A 17,688-nucleotide genomic window follows, 5' to 3' on the forward strand; every position below is an offset into this window, starting at 1 on the left:
AACGGAAAGTTAGCCATTAAAGTTAAACGTAATACTATACTACGATTTATTAAAAAAAATAATTGTTTTTAAGGAAAACGCAGTACAATACTGCGTTTCCCTTAAACTCAGTATTGTACTGCGTTTTCCTATTAAAATTGGGCCCACCTTATAACTCTGCCATAAATGCCTATATTTAATTAAAGGAAAACGCAGTACAATACTGCGTTTAAGGGAAACACAGTACAATACTGCGTTTAAGGGAAATGCAGTATTGTACTGCGTTTAAGGGAAACGCAGTATTGTATTGTGTTTTCCTTTAATAAAATATAGGGCCCCTTCTTCTTCCCCAAGACAACGACTCCATTAAAAAACTCCCCCTCCTTATTGCTGGTCCCCACCCCCTCAAATTTAAAAAAAAATTTTGGGCCCCACCCGTCACCCAAAAAGCAAAGAGTGTAGGTCTCGCACACAACACAAGCTTTGTGTTTAAATTTGTATCTTATTTATACCCGGATTGATTTATTAGCTTTGGGACAAAAATTAAGGATAACTTGGTGCTACCGGGCCTCAAATATCGAGCATGGAACCCATACATAATTACTCAGTCCAATTTTAAAAATAACTATTTAATTCCTTAAACTAACAAAATTCTAAAAATGTTGAAATTAACACGCATAATAATTAAGGATAACTTGGTGCTACCGGACCTCAAATATCGAGCCTGGAACCCATAGATAATTACTCAGTCCAATTTTAAAAATAATTATTTAATTTATTAAACTAACAAAATTCTAAAAATGTTGAAATTGACACACATAATAGTTAAGGATAACTTGGTGCTACCGGGCCTCAAATATCGAGCCTGGAACCCATAGATAATTACTCAGTCCAATTTTAAAAATAATTCTTTAATTTATTAAACTAACACACACAATTATTTTTCTTTAAATTATAGTAGACGACATGGACTTTCTGCCTGCGCATCCTGGACCAGCCGATGATCAGCTATTAGTGTTGCAGGGCGACCATAGGTCCTCCTTTGTATGGGAGGGACATCTATCGGATCAGCCTCTCTACTCCAGGAGACTTGACGATTTGTGGGACTTCATGGCGCAACATCATTTCCATGCCCGCATAGTCGCGCAACTACAAGCTACGGGCTTTCTATACGATTTTTCGGATTGGGGGGATGCAGTTTGATTGGTCTCTCATCACGGCCTTGGTAGAGCGGTGGCGACCGGAGACGCACACTTTTCACTTGCCCACTAGAGAGGCCACCATCACGTTGGAGGATGTTCAGGTTTTGTACAGGTTGCGCGTAGATGGACGGGCCGTTGCACTGCCCCAATACATTAGATCCATGACGCGTGGATAGTATTTGGATATGATGGGGCAGTATACTGGTTACAGACCTCAGGGTGACGCTGTACAAAGAGGGGGCAGTCGCGTTGCTTTGTCAGCCATCAGAGATCATATGGCGTTTTTGCACCCAGACATTACCGGCGAGACGGAGGATCTCCATATTGAGCGGTACACGAGGTTGGCGCTGCTCCTAGTTTCGGGGATGTCTTGTTCCCGAACACTTCAGGAAGTCTAGTGAGTATGCGCTTTCTCCATCATCTGCAGCAGCTAGATGATTTACCCCTGTACAGCTGAGGTGCTGCTATTCTCGCATACCTGTATAGGAGCATGTGCCTAGTGAGCATGCTTTGCCAGGTGTACATATGTGGTTTTCTGCCCCTTCTACAGGTGACAATATTTTGGAATACTCTGTTCATTACTCCGAATTCTATATGGTCGAAATGACTCTTAAATTTTACGCCAACCTTTTATCTTAGGTTTGGGCCTAGCAGCGGAACATGCCGTTACAGCCACCTCTACTACCACTAGAGCCCGGTGAGGCTCATCCGTTTCTCCCTCTAGCTTCTAGGTGGGCTCTCTGGCGTGGGAACTACCGAGGGACCGATGCTCATCATAATCTCCCCCTTGTTATGGATGTGTTAGATATGCTGGTGGCCGGACATATAAGTATGTACCTACACTTACTTGTTATAAATTGAGTTGTGTTGCGCATACTCACTTTCATGTTATTATTTGGTAGTTCATTTGGACGCCATACAACGACGAGTTGCTAGCTCAGCTGCCCGATTATTGCTCAGTCGACCGACTGCTTTGGAGCACCTCCGTCCCGATGATCTTCTTCGATATGGTTGAGTATCATGCCACAGAGCGTGTGCTTCGCCAGTTTTACCGTCCCCAGCCTATACCGGGGGAGCCTGCATGGGTGCCTACACACTATCAACGGGATGACCGTACCAGGGTGGACGATAGATTTATGGGATGGCTAGAGCAACAGGTCCATATTTGGGAGCAGCAAGGTGACCGTATTCCGCCACCACCTTCATTTACCCAGGAGGCCACGATTCAGCTATATACGTCATGGTATCGCCGTCACACCCGACTGATGATGGGGAACTCCATTCATGTACTTAGCGAGCGCTACAGACTATACGCCGGGAGGAACTGGTATATTTTTGTGGCTTATTAATATCTTATATTTGTGATATAGAATTATTTAATTAATATCTTAAGTGTTTCACAGGCTATTGGGCATCACCTGGTCTACCAGTTGGGACAAGAGATGTAGCAACATGCCGACAGTGCTGCACTCGTTGAGTATGGCCGGCGGGTGGCGGATGTGGCTCGTCGGACCCTGTTTCAAGCGAGAGATGGCGCGAGGTTGGATCACGAGGCTCAGTATACGGCGCCAGAGGACTACCATCGGGGTAGGGCTGTCCCACGAGGCAGGGGTAGGGCACGAGAGAGGGGTGCCCTACGGGGTCGCGAGGACGGAGAAGAGGTGGTCCCCAGCAAGAGGGCGTTGAGGCACCTGTCGACCCACCTGTTGAGGGACATGATGAGGATTTTAGAGATGATCAGCCGGGTTATATACCTCAGGTAGATGAGCCTTCCAACAGCATGCCATCGTGCAACCTTCAACTATCTCTGCCAGCATCGCAGGTCACCCCGTCGGGAGCATTTTTGATTACGAGTACATTCGACGGGGATGTAGACCAGTACTTTGCAGTCCCATCTACCGCAGCTGAGGATCGGCTGACCCCGGACGTGGATGGCGGGCGCAGGTTGAGCTATGCCTCATCCCCGACTGATTGATGCGGATCTACCACAGGCGCATGTATGTTTGTATTACTGTAAAATTTCAATTTGTTTTCTTTTCCTTAATGAGCTGCCATTAATTAATTTTTAACTTTCTTATGAAGGCTTCATCCCAGCCCATCTTTGAGGACACTACATGCTTTTATGAGGACACCACGGATGCATATACTCAAGAGGCCGACGAGAACACGGTGAGAAAATATTTTTTGACTTAACATATACAATACTAATATACTTTTTCACATGCTAAGCGTAGTACTTGTTTTGTAGGTTGCTGACGGCCCGACGGCCTCTTCTACCGATCTTGCTAGCTGTGGTGTCGATGTTGCTGCACATCCTCACATAAAGAGGCGGCTTGATGATGATGATCCAGATAGTGTACACGGGCGATAGGGGATGCGACTCAGGCCAGCATCAGCACTGAAGCACACATGTTGCAAGACACATTGATTTACTTATGTTTTTACTTTGTGTAAATAGTACATTATGTAAATAATGGTAACAATTATGTTTTAGAAACAATTTTATTTTAACTGCGTTTGAACAACAATTTTACTTTAACAGTACAATACAAACACAAACCTTGCAAACCTAACACAAAAACAAACAGTAGAACTAATGAAAACACTTGACAAGGAAACATAAAGATACACTACACCGCTCAACACGTACATGCCATTGTTTAGTCACTGCTGCCTAGTATTCTCTGCTCCAACCACTTGAGCTGGTCTTCCAACTTTTTTTTCTCTTCTTCCACCTCCTAGAGTTTCACTTTCAACTCCGCAATTTCTTGCTTGGATTGCCGCTCTCTGTCCCACTGCCCCGTACACACATTATGAAGATGATACAACTTGTCTTTATAGTATTCCTGCTCACATTCATCAATCCACACCTTGAAATTGCATGTAGGTACGTCGGGTTGCCTATAAAACTTGTTCATACACGCCCAGTAGCGGCGTCCAGCTTCTTCCCAACAATCGTACATCATGCTTTTGGTCCCGCAGTCGCACCTTAGGAAATAAAGGAGTTGTTGAGACATTTCTTAAAGAGAAACTTTGGTTTTATGGAAATATTTGCTATAGGTTGTTGTTAAGCGCCGAAAATAACTAGAATGCGCTCGTTATTTATAGGAAAGATTTCACATAAAATGTAGTATTATACCACACTTTACATACACATAACATGTGGCTTTGTTATACTAGGTTCAGACCTGGGTGTTTGTTCTAGACCTGGCTTACCCGAGCGGACAGCTCGAGCCGAGGGGGGGCAGCGTACCGGGAATACAGAAGCTTCACCGGCTTAGCAACTTGTCCGAACCTCGTTCTAAATTGGGATTTGACACTATACAGAAAAGAAGTCGTACGAAGTACACCCTTCTTCATGATTTAGAAGACTCAGAGAGGAGATGGGTTTCGGCACAGTTTATACACAGTTCACGTAATATCAAAGCGGTAAAAGCAGCATTTAGCACATTAGGCTCAATCATGTAAAAATCAGATAAAACCAAATATAACAATTTATATGAGCTCGAATTTCTAACCCTGAACCACTGGTTCTGGGTTAAGTCCCCAGCAGAGTCGCCAGAGCTGTCACACCTCCTTTTTCCGGCACCGCGAGGTGCGTAGGGAGTTTTTTCCAATTAAAGGACAGTCGAAACGGGATTGGTTTAATTATTTCAGAGTCGCCACTTGGGAGATTTAGGGTGTCCCAAGTCACCAATTTTAATCCCGAATCGAGGAAAAGAATGACTCTATATTACAGTCTGCGTACCAGAAATCCGGATAAGGAATTCTGTTAACCCGGGAGAAGGTGTTAGGCATTCCCGAGTTCCGTGGTTCTAGCACGGTCGCTCAATTGTTATATTCGGCTTGATTATCTGATTTTATACAAGTATGAACTTATGTGCAAATTTTAACTTTTAACCGCTTTATTATTATTGTTTTTACAAGAATGTGAACATCGCTTAAAACACGTCTTTGGACTGCGTCACATGAAATGCACCCACAATCCGGAACGCATTTTATTTGATGTTTTGAGATTTGGATTTGGGTCGCATGAAATGCACACCCGAGCTTAAGAAAGTAAATTATTAAACACGCGCCTAAAGAGACTATCGCGTTATTATTTTGCGGAGGCCGTGAAATTCGCTAAACGACCCTCCTGAATTCTAAGTAATTTTAAACAAGTATTTACTGAGGGCCCCGCAATTTGTGTTTTTATTCGGCGAGGCTCATCTCATTCTTATTTTTTAAAAGGAATTTGCAACGTCATGGACATGCATCTCGGGCCACGTCACAATCAATGTGCCCGTGACTAGAGACATATTTCGACTCCGTTGAGATTTGGATTTGGGTCACATAAATGTGCACCCGAGTTTAGGGAGATAACATTATTAAAGGCGCGCCTAAAGCAACTAGCGCATTATTATTTTGGGGTAGGACCGTGAAATTTGCTAAACGGCCCGTCCCGGAATCTAAGTATTTAAGACATATATTTTGTGAGGGGCTTCGCAATCCGTACATTTTTTATTTGGCGAAGCTAGTCTCGTTTTTTTATTTTATTTATTTGAGGGCAAACTTAAAGCAACTACGATTTTCTACCAATGAAATCATCCGAGGTTAAACAAAAAAAACAACGATTCTAACAGGTAATAATATCCAGGGTAAAAATGAAAAAATAGAATAACCTCGTTCATATGCTCACATTTACTTTAAGCATGCAGTAACTAAACATAGAATAAACATTTTTAACATAACAACAAAAATTGCATTGTTGACATTCATATATATCGAATATTCTCATTTATTGCCTTGAACCATAATATGCAAAATGAATGAAATGAAACAAAGGACGAAGAACACCAACCTTCGAACCTCGACAATCCTAGAACGACAAACAGTGCTTCCTACGGAACTCGAACCGGACTTCACTGAACAAGGCACAACAACGAAAACCCCGGAACAAACTCGACGAACCGGACCTCGACTCAGCTTTTGGACTTTGGACTGGAACTCGACTTCAACTCGACCTCACTGACGGACTGTTTGGTCGACGACTGTGGGGTCAACGGGCAGTGTTTGACGGGGAGGGCTCCTAGGTTTTTGCTAGGGTTTTGTGGTGAGGAAGAAGGCGATGGGGCTGGTGGTTTTGCTGGACGTGAGGAGGAGGGGGTTCGACTGCTGGGTAGTGACGACGAGGTGATGGTCGTTTGACGATGGTTTAGGGTGGTCGGAGGTTTTTGTGGACTGGTTTTTGTCGACTGCTCCTTTTGACGTGGGGTGGCGTTCGGACAGTGGAGGTGAGCGATGGAGCTGGTGGTTTCACTGGTTTTTCGTGGGTGGTTTTACGGGAGGGTTTGGAGCTTGGTAGTGCTGGGAGCTGAAGGTTTGTTGATGGAGGTGCGTTGGAAGCTTGGTGGTCAGTGGTCGACGATGGCGGAGCTCGCAACGGCAACAATGGCGGATTCAAGGAGGAGGAAGGCGATGGTTATGGCGGTGGGTTTTGGCGGAAGGGTCTGGGGTTTACGTTTGGTGATGATCCGGCGAGGGGGCTGGTGCGTGGGGGTGCCGGAAGGGATGAGGGAGCTGTTTGGGGTGGTGTTGGGTTGTGACGGGGTGGTGTTTGGGAGGAGGAGGGTGGTCCGGTTTGGTCGTGGACGTGAGACAGTAGGGTTCTTTGCTTCTTCTTTCAAAGAGAAAGAAGAAGATGCACAGTATTTGTCTTTTAAAAATCTTTCAAAGTCCTCCCCTTTCAAAGTTTTGTCCGTGTATTTGTATAGTCTTTGCCCAGAAAAATGAGCCCCACGCGTGGTGGGGTTCGAGGCTTATGTTCCCCACGCGCGGTGGGGTTCCCCATGTGTCCTGGACACGGTTTATTATGGGCTAGGTCCGAAATTAGGCCTAAAACCGGGTAGTTTGAACCCGAATATTATTCTTTTGCCCGGACCCGAGAAATAGGAAAACGTTGCTTAACTAGTCCTATGTAAGCAAAATAACTACCAAAAATAAGACTAGTATTCAAACAAAACTATATATTTTTTAAATATTTTTTCAAGATTTAAAATAGCTACAAAATATTAATAAAACTATTTTTGTAATTTTCATTTTTTTAAATATTAAGATAAAATATGAAGTAATGTTTTTTTGTATTTTTCAAAGTTAAAATGACTATAGAATATTAATAAAACTATTTTTTTGTAATTTTCTTTCTTTAATAAAGACAAAAATATGAAGTAATATTTTTGTATTTTTCAAAATTATAATGACTGCAAACATTAATAGAACTATATTTTTTTTGTAATTTTCGAATTTATATAAAGTACCAAAATAAAACTATGCTGGGGATTTTATTGCTTCCTGCTGGAGATTCCTGTTGTATTCCTCTGCTTCATTGATTCTAAGTGTGCTCCTTTCTCATATGAGCGGGCTTTTGACTTCAATACTTCAATTGTATTCCCTTATTCTCCAGGTGGGTGCCTGATTTCTATTTTCTTTGTCCTTGTTCTCCAGGTGGACGCCTGATTTCTTCCTTCCTTTGTCCTTATTCTCCAGGTGGACGCCTGATTACTTCTTTTCTTTGTCCTTGTTCTCCAGGTGGATGCCTGATTTCTATTTTTCTTTGTCCTTGTTCTCCAGGTGGACGCCTGATTTCTTTTTTCTTTGTCCTTGTTCTCCAGGTGGACGCCTGATTTCTATTTTTCTTTGTCCTTGTTCTCCAGGTGGACGCCTGATTTCTTCCTTCTTTGTCCTTGTTCTCCAGGTGGACGCCTGATTTCTTCTTTTCTTCGACATACAACAAACTCCGTTCTACAGGCGGGTCTCCTATTGGTAAGATTAAACTTAGGAAGTGCGTCTCCTATGGTGAAACTAAACTGAGGAAGTGCGTCTCCTATTGGTAATGACATGCCTGCATTTATACTTGTGGGCGACCTAGAATATGGAATGAACAGACAAAATGTATTCCCGCATTATACTGGTGGGCGACCTAGAACTTAAATGTATTCCCGCATTTTACTGGTGGGCGACCTAGAACTTAAAAGTATTCCCGCATTTTACTGGTGGGCGACCTAGAACTTAAATGTATTCCCGCATTTTACTGGTGGGCGACCTAGAACTTAAAAGTATTCCCGCATTTTACTGGTGGGCGACCTAGAACTTAAAAGTATTCCCGCATTTTACTGGTGGGCGACCTAGAACTTAAATGTATTCCCGCATTATACTGGTGGGCGACCTAGAACTTAAAAGTATTCCCGTATTATACTGGTGGGCGACCTAGAACTTAAATGTATTCCCGCATTATACTGGTGGGCGACCTAGAACTTAAATGTATTCCCGCATTATACTGGTGGGCGACCTAGAACTTAAATGTATTCCCGCATTATACTGGTGGGCGACCTAGAACTTAAAAGTATTCCCGCATTATACTGGTGGGCGACCTAGAACTTAAATGTATTCCCGCATTATACTGGTGGGCGACCTAGAACTTAAATGTATTCCCGCATTATACTGGTGGGCGACCTAGAACTTAAATGTATTCCCGCATTATACTGGTGGGCGACCTAGAACTTAAATGTATTCCCGCATTATACTGGTGGGCGACCTAGAACTTAAATGTATTCCCGCATTATACTGGTGGGCGACCTAGAACTTAAATGTATTCCCGCATTATACTGGTGGGCGACCTAGAACTTAAATGTATTCCCGCATTATACTGGTGGGCGACCTAGAACTTAAATGTATTCCCGCATTATACTGGTGGGCGACCTAGAACTTAAATGTATTCCCGCATTATACTGGTGGGCGACCTAGAACTTAAAAGTATTCCCGCATTATACTGGTGGGCGACCTAGAACTTAAATGTATTCCCGCATTATACTGGTGGGCGGCCTAGAACTTAAATGTATTCCCGCATTATACTGGTGGGCGACCTAGAACTTAAATGTATTCCCGCATTATACTGGTGGGCGACCTAGAACTTAAAAGTATTCCCGCATTATACTGGTGGGCGACCTAGAACTTAAATGTATTCCCGCATTATACTGGTGGGCGACCTAGAACTTAAATGTATTCCCGCATTATACTGGTGGGCGACCTAGAACTTAAATGTATTCCCGCATTACACTGGTGGGCGACCTAGAACTTAAATGTATTCCCGCATTATACTGGTGGGCGACCTAGAACTTAAATGTATTCCCGCATTATACTGGTGGGCGACCTAGAACTTAAATGTATTCCCGCATTATACTGGTGGGCGACCTAGAACTTAAAAGTATTCCCGCATTATACTGGTGGGCGACCTAGAACTTAAATGTATTCCCGCATTATACTGGTGGGCGACCTAGAACTTAAAAGTATTCCCGCATTATACTGGTGGGCGACCTAGAACTTAAATGTATTGAAATTGCTTCCCCGTTCTTCCGAGAAAATTTTCGACAATCGGCAGAAAATTTTCTGCCCCGGTTTTTGGTGGTTTCCCTGGCGTTGCGTCTTGCTGCCATTATCAATCCTTTGTTCTCCTGCAGCAAACAAAAGGATTTAGTCAGTTTTAATCGTGGTGGTAGAGGGTGCCTCTCCGTCGAACGATTTTTCTCTCTTCCCTTTTTTCTTGCTCCATGTCCCCATAATTGCTTAATGGGCAGGGTTGCCTGCTGGGGGTCTCTAGCCTGCTGGGGGATTGGCTTTCAATTAATCCCCTTTTCTGCTTTCTCTTTAAGCTCATGCTGTGGGAGTCTGTTTTTAACTCCCGAAACCACTCCCTTTATGAGCTTACTTCCTCCAAAATTGCCGGGCACGATCACTGCATTGTCTGGGATCGGCCTTTAAGACTGTTTGTATTATCCTGCATTGGATGAATTCCCCTCCGGTTTCTGGTAGTAAGCTTTGAAAAATCCTTTCAAGACACTTTTTAGGAAAAGAAATAAAAGATAGAAAAAGGAGAAAAATCTTTTTGAACCAATATTTTAGTGGGAGAAGAAACTCAAAAGAAATTTATCTGGAGGACATGACTGGTCCCCGTGCTCATGACGTGCACCACCGATTCCCGACCCAGTCTATTTGTATCAATCGATCTGCCCGATGGTTTGATTTGCTGGGGATGATAAAGGAGTGTCCATTTCGAATGTTGTAGCTTTTGTTGATCTGTCTTGTCGTCTCATAGTGCCCTTCGAGGGGCTTTCACTAATGAGACTCTTTCTTTTGTCTCATCTCCCGGCGCCTTATGGTGCCTGTGAAGGTTTTCACCAATAAGACTCTCTCTTTTCTCTCATCTCCTGGCGCCTTATGGTGCCTGTGAAGGTTTTCACCAATAAGACTCTCTCATTTCATATTCCTCATCTTACATCGCCTCTCGGTGCCTGTGAAGGTTTTCACCGATAAGACTCTCTCCTTTTATTTCTTTCGAGGAATCGGGGTGTTGTAGATACGACCCTCTCTTCTGGAGATTCCTTTGATCATCGATTCATTCCCAATCTTACGATCCTCTTCTTTGCTGGGGATCGGTGTATTATTCTCGGTCTTATTTGCCTGACTTGGCATCTCTTGGACATTGATCGGGAGGTCTTTTGGACGTTGATGTTGGCACTGGTGTGGGGTTAAAGAAAGGCTATAAAAATGAAAATAATTTGATGGGTGATGTGCTACAACTTTTGGAATCAAACCTTTGTTGGAACTTAAAACATAACCTCTGCCCCAGTTTTCTTGCTTGGGGAATTTATTTTTTACACTTATGTTGCGCTATGTGCGTTACGCACACTGTGCCTATTATGCACACCTATGTACATTATGCATCCTATATTCGCTATGATGCATACTATGACCGAGCCGTGAGGCGCCTACGTATCCTCTTCGAGGAATCAGGTCAAACGTAGTTCCCACGGTTTTGTATTTCTTGTGATTTTATCTTCTTCTCTTTTTTTTTTCTTCTTTTCATTTTCATTTTCTTTCTTTTTTTCTTTTTTTTTCATGTCTTTTCCATTAGTGATTTCAAAAGAGGGGTATGAAAGAATTACTTAAGGCTCAAAGGGGGAAGCAAGGGTTAAAAGTGTTTGGATAGAAGAAAGAATTGCCTCCGTCATCTCATTATCCAATAAATGCCAAATACAAACAAATAAACCAACAATTGCCATAATTAAAGAAATTATGCATAATATCTCTTGACTGCATCTGAATTGATAGCCATGTCGACACATCTCCCCTCGACATCTGTCAAACACAAAGCACCGTTGGACAATACTCTGGTCACGATATAAGGCCCTTGCCAATTTGGGGCGAATTTGCCTTTTGCCTCGACCTGATGTGGGAGGATCTTCTTCAATACCTGCTGCCCTACTTCAAACTTCCTGGGGCGCACCTTCTTATTATATGTTCTTGCCATTCTCTTCTGGTACAGCTGACCATGACACACTGCTGCCAATCTTTTCTCATCTATCAGGCTCAACTGTTCCAATCGAGCTTTGACCCATTCATCATCATTAATCCCGGCTTCAGCGACAATTCGGAGGGACGGAATTTCGACCTCCGCTGGTATTACGGCCTCAGTTCCATACACCAACAAATAAGGAGTTGTGCCTATGGAAGTTCGGACGGTAGTGCGGTAACCCAACAAAGCAAAGGGTAATCTCTCGTGCCATTGTCTGGACCCTTCCACCATTTTTCGCAGTATCTTCTTGATATTCTTATTGGCTGCTTCGACTGCTCCATTCGCCTTGGGACGATATGGGGTGGAATTGCGGTGTGTAATCTTGAATTGTTGGCATACCTCTCTCATCAAGCTGCTATTAAGATTCGCACCGTTATCCGTGATGATCACTTTTGGGATCCCAAATCTGCAGATGATATGGGAGTGAACAAAGTCCACCACTGCCTTCTTGGTTACTGATTTGAAGGTTTTAGCCTCAACCCATTTGGTGAAGTAATCAATGGTCACTAGAATGAACCTATGACCGTTGGATGCTGCCGGCTCGATGGGCCCAATGACATCCATGCCCCATGCCACAAACGGCCAGGGTGCTGACATCGTATGTAACTCTGTTGGCGGAGAATGAATCAAATCTCCATGTATCTGGCACTGATGGCATTTCCTCACAAAAGTGATACAGTCGTGTTCCATGGTGAGCCAATAACACCCTGTTCGAAGGATCTTTCTTGCCAATACATATCCGCTCATGTGTGGCCCACAAACTCCAGCATGTACCTCTGCCATAACCGTCGTTGCTTGACTGGCATCTATGCATCTCAACAATCCCAAATCCGGGGTTCTTTTGTACAATACTCCTCCACTGAGGAAGAAACCATTCGACAAACGCCGAAGGGCTCTTTTTTGGTCTCTAGAGGCATGTTCTGGATATATCCCCATTCTGAGGTATTCCTTGATATCATGAAACCAGGGTTCGCCATCTGCTTCTTCTTCTATGGCATTGCAGTAGGCGTGCTGATCACGGACCTGGATGTGTAGAGGATCAACATACATTTTGTCAGGGTGGTGCAGCATTGATGCTAAGGTGGCCAAGGCATCCGCAACCTCATTGTGAACTCTCGGGATGTGTTTGAACTTCACCGATCGAAATTGCTTGCTCAGATCATGCAAGCATTGTCGGTATGGTATGAGCTTTAGATCTCGTGTTTCCCATTCACCCTGAATTTGATGTACCAAGAGGTCCGAGTCTCCCAAGACCAAGACGTCTTGGACATCCATGTCAGCAGCCAAGCGCAGACCCAGAATGCAAGCCTCATACTCGGCCATATTGTTGGTGCAATAGAAGCGTAGTTGAGCCGTAACAGGATAATGCCGTCCTGTTTCAGAAATGAGTACTGCTCCTATTCCAACCCCTTTTGCGTTTGCAGCTCCATCGAAGAAAAGCTTCCAACCCGGTTCCTCAGGTAATTCCAACTCATTCGTATGCATCACCTCTTCGTCAGGAAAATACGTTCTTAAGGGCTCGTATTTTTCATCAACGGGATTCTCTGCCAAATGGTCTGCCAGCGCCTGGGCTTTCATGGCCGTCCTCGTCACATAGATGATATCAAACTCTGTGAGCAGAATTTGCCATTTTGCCAACCTTCCCGTGGGCATAGGTTTCTGAAAGATATACTTCAATGGGTCCAAGCGGGATATGAGATAAGTAGTATACGAAGACAGGTAGTGTTTCAACTTCTGAGCTACCCAAGTTAGGGCGCAACATGTTTTCTCGAGTTGAGTGTACTTGACCTCATGTACTGTGAATTTCTTGCTAAGATAGTAGATGGCTTGCTCCTTCCTTCCTGTGTCATCATGTTGCCCCAACACACAACCAAATGAATTTTCCAAGACCGTCAGGTAAAGAATTAGGGGCTTCCCGGGCTTAGGCGGGACCAATACGGGTGGATTAGACAGATACCCTTTGATTTGGTCGAAAGCCTCCTGACACTCTGCCGTCCAACCTACTGCAGCATCCTTTCTCAGCAGCCGAAATATGGGCTCACAAGTTGCTGTGAGTTGAGCGATGAACCTGCTGATGTAATTGAGTCTACCCAGCAAACTCATTACCTCTGTTTTGTTCCTTGGCGGTGGCAAATCTCGGATGGATTCAATTTTGGATGGGTCTAACTCAATCCCCCGTCGACTGACGATGAATCCTAGCAACTTTCCTGATGGAACCCCGAATGCGCATTTGGCCGGGTTAAGCTTGATATCATACCTCCGGAGTCTTTGGAAAAATCTCCTTAGGTCTGCTACATGGTCCTCCTGACGCCAAGATTTGATGATCACATCATCGACGTACACCTCGATTTCTTTGTGTATCATGTCATGAAACACAGCAGTCATTGCTCGCATGTACGTTGCCCCGGCGTTCTTTAACCCGAATGGCATTACCCGATAGCAGTAGGTTCCCCATGGCGTGATAAACGCTGTCTTCTCAGCATCCTCCTCGTCCATTAGGATCTGATGATAACCCGCATAGCAATCCACAAAGGATCCGATCTCGCACCCAGCGCAATTATCAATCAAGATATGAATGTTGGGTAGCGGAAAATTGTCCTTGGGACTGGCTTTGTTGAGGTTGCGGTAGTCAACGCACACCCTGATTTTTCCATCCTTCTTTGGGACTGGTACCACATTGGCCAACCACTCGGGATATCGAGTGACCCGAATGACCTTCGATTGCAACTGCTTAATCACTTCTTCTTTGATCTTTACACTCATTTCTGTTTTAAATTTCCTTAGTTTTTGCTTGACCGGAGGGTATGCCGGGTCAGTGGGCAATTTGTGAACCACTAAATTGGTGCTTAATCCAGGCATATCATCATATGACCATGCAAAAACATCTTTGAATTCCATGAGAGTTTTGATCAATTCTGCTCTGACATTCGGCTCAATGTGGATGCTAATTTTGGTCTCTTGGACGTTATCAGCGTCTCCTAGATTCACAGCCTCGGTGTCATTTAGGTTAGGCTTGGGTTTCTCTTCAAATTGGCACAGTTCTCTGTTTATTTCTTCGAAGGCTTCACCTTCGTCACATTCAGATTCATCGTCACAAACGACCTTTTGCATCATTGAGTCGGTTTCAGATTGATTTATTAGACTAGGTCGAAGATCCGCTGTGCATGCCATGTCATTAGAACCAGTAAAAAGAGAACTGTTCAGAAAGAAAAAGAACAAAACAAAATTAAGATGGGACAAAAGAAAAGAACTTTATTAAACTTGCGGGATAAAAGGGTTCACACTTTTACAAAAACGAAAGTAAAATTTGGATTACACCCTTGAATAATCCGAACAAACAAACAAACAAAACATAAATCAAAGCCTACTACCAAGACTCCCCTCGGACAGGAAGAGGAGTAACCGTCCAATTGTTGGTCTTGGCCTCAGGCCCCACAAACTGTATCTCTGCTCTGCTGGAACCTTCTCCAGCTTCCACCATACTGACATCCGCGAATAGTCTCTCAAAACTCTGATTCAGGTCTTCATTTATACCGATCAAAGGTCCTCGACTCTTTGGGATCGGCGACCCCTTGGCACTCGGTTTGACAAAAGACCTTGAGAGGCGTGGCACTGGTTTAGGCAGAAACCAGACCCTCTTCTTCATTTTTCGCGCTTGCTTCCTGTCTGCTGCGGTTGGTTTGAACCCCAATCCGAAAGTTTCCAGATTTTTAGGAAGGGAGACAGGTTGGACAATCCCTTGAAGCTCGACTCCCAGGCCTTTTCCCGGCACAAATCCATTACCCAGCATTTCTGAGACCATCATGACTGTTGCGGCAGCTACCCTAGGGTGCGGGATGATTTCTCCTTCAGAAATTTTGTTGGCCGACCCTGTATCGAAAATCTGGTAGACCCAAGGACCTTTGTCATCAGCGGTCTCTATGAAAGGTACAATGGTTCCGCCCATGGTGCACGTTGTATCCTCGCCGTGTAACACGACCTCTTGTCTTTCCCACTCGAACTTCACCATCTGATGTAGGGTGGAAGGCACCGCTTTGGCTGCATGAATCCAGGGTCGTCCTAACAGCAGGTTATAAGAAACTGTGGCATCTAACACCTGGAATTCCATGGTAAACAGGACTGGACCAATGGTCAGTTCAAGTACAACATCCCCTACAGTGGCTGTTCCGTTTCCGTCAAACCCTCGGACACAGATACTGTTCTTGTGGATCCTTCCGTGGTCGATCTTCAACTGGTTCAAAGTAGATAGTGGGCAAATATTGGCGCTTGAGCCGTTATCCACCAATACTCGAGTTACCACCGAGTCTTCACATTTGACAGCTAGGTATAGAGCTTTATTATGCTCCGTACCTTCCACCGGCAGGTCATCATCTGAGAATGTTACCCTGTTCACCTCGAAAATCTTGCTGGCAATGGTTTCCAGGTGGTTTACAGAAATCTCACTGGGTACATGAGCTTCGTTCAATATCTTCAACAGGGCCCGACGATGCTCCTCAGAATGGATCAGTAATGACAACAGTGAGATCTGGGCCGGTGTTTTTCTCAGCTGTTCGACCACAGAATAGTCTTGTACTTTCATCTTCCTCAGGAACTCTTCAGCCTCTTCTTCGGACACAGGTTTCTTGGTTGCAACTGGGTTGGTTCTTCTTAGCTCCACCGGAGCAAAACATCGACCTGATCGAGTCAGCCCTTGCGCTTCACAACTGACTTCTTCCACCTGTTTTCCTTTGTACATCACCACCGCCTTTTCATATTTCCAAGGCACAGCCCTGCTGTCAATCATCGGCAGCTGGACCACAGGCTTTATGGTCACCCGTTCTCTACATACCCCTTTCAACACGACCGCCGGTGTGGGCGGGATCCCTGGTATTACCAACTTGCTTGGCTCGGGTTTGCTTGTTATGGCGGACGGGCTCTTTCCCAATATCACTACCGGCTTGACGCCTTCTCCCTGCGACTGTACACTCGTTCCTCCACTGGTTGAGACTTCTTTCGGGGCGGCTTGGATCATCATCACTGTTTGCGAGGGTTTTCTCAATTCTCCCCCCTCACATACCAACTCAATCATGTGAGTTTCGTGGTGCGCTGGCAGTGGGTTTTGGTTGATGTTAGGAGCCTCCGGTGTCTGGACCTCGATCTTATTGGTGTCAATAAGATCTTGTATGGCATGCCTTAATTTCCAGCACTTCTCGGTATCATGCCCGAGCATCCCTGAACAGTATTCACAACTGATTGATCGATCCAAGTTCTGAGGTGGGGGATTTGGTTCTCGAGTCTGGACAGGACTAACCAAACCCAATTGCCTCAGCTTGTGGAACAAAGCGGTGTAGGTTTCTCCCAACTCCGTGAAAGTTCTCTGCTTCCGCAACCTGTCATTCCTAGCATCTGGATTTCCCCGAAAGCCTACCCCTGAAGGGTTTCTATATGCCCTTGGTGGAGGGTAGGTGTTTTGTGGTGGTGCATATATGTTCTGGGGAGCCGGTGCGCGCCATTGTGGGCGAACCGGAGGCTGAGTGTATGCCTGGGCTTGGTGTACGGAACAATGTGGTTCTCGAGGTGGATAGAAATTTTGTGGTGGGCTGTATGGGTATTCTGACCTGTGAGGTCTGGGTTGGTTGTAGTGTGGCCTGCCAGCCCTGGACCAACTGCCTGCCTCGATCGTGGCAACCTCTTCTTTCTTTCTTCTCAACGCACCTCCCGTGCCGTTTTGAATAGCCTGGGTTGTGGCCTTGAGTGCCGAATAGTTCAAGATCTTGTCAGACCTTAAACCCTCTTCTATCATGACCCCTATCTTGACCACCTCGTTGAAAGATTTTCCAACTGTTGTCACCAAGTGACCAAAGTAGGTTGGATCCAATGTCTGCAAGAAATAGTCCACCATCTCTCCCTCTCTCATGGGAGGATCGACTCTAGCTGCTTGTTCTCTCCAGCGGAACCCGAACTCGCGAAAACGTTCCCCGGGTTTCTTCCCAGTTCTCAATAATGTGAGACGGTCGGGGACTATCTCAAGATTGTACTGGAAATGACCCGCAAAAGCCTGCGCCAGATCATCCCACGTGTACCACCTGCTGGAATCCTGCCTGGTATACCATTCTAGTGCAGATCCGCTCAGAC

This window comes from Nicotiana sylvestris, chromosome 3 (genome assembly GCF_000393655.2).
Source record: "Nicotiana sylvestris chromosome 3, ASM39365v2, whole genome shotgun sequence".
NCBI lineage: Eukaryota > Viridiplantae > Streptophyta > Magnoliopsida > Solanales > Solanaceae > Nicotiana > Nicotiana sylvestris.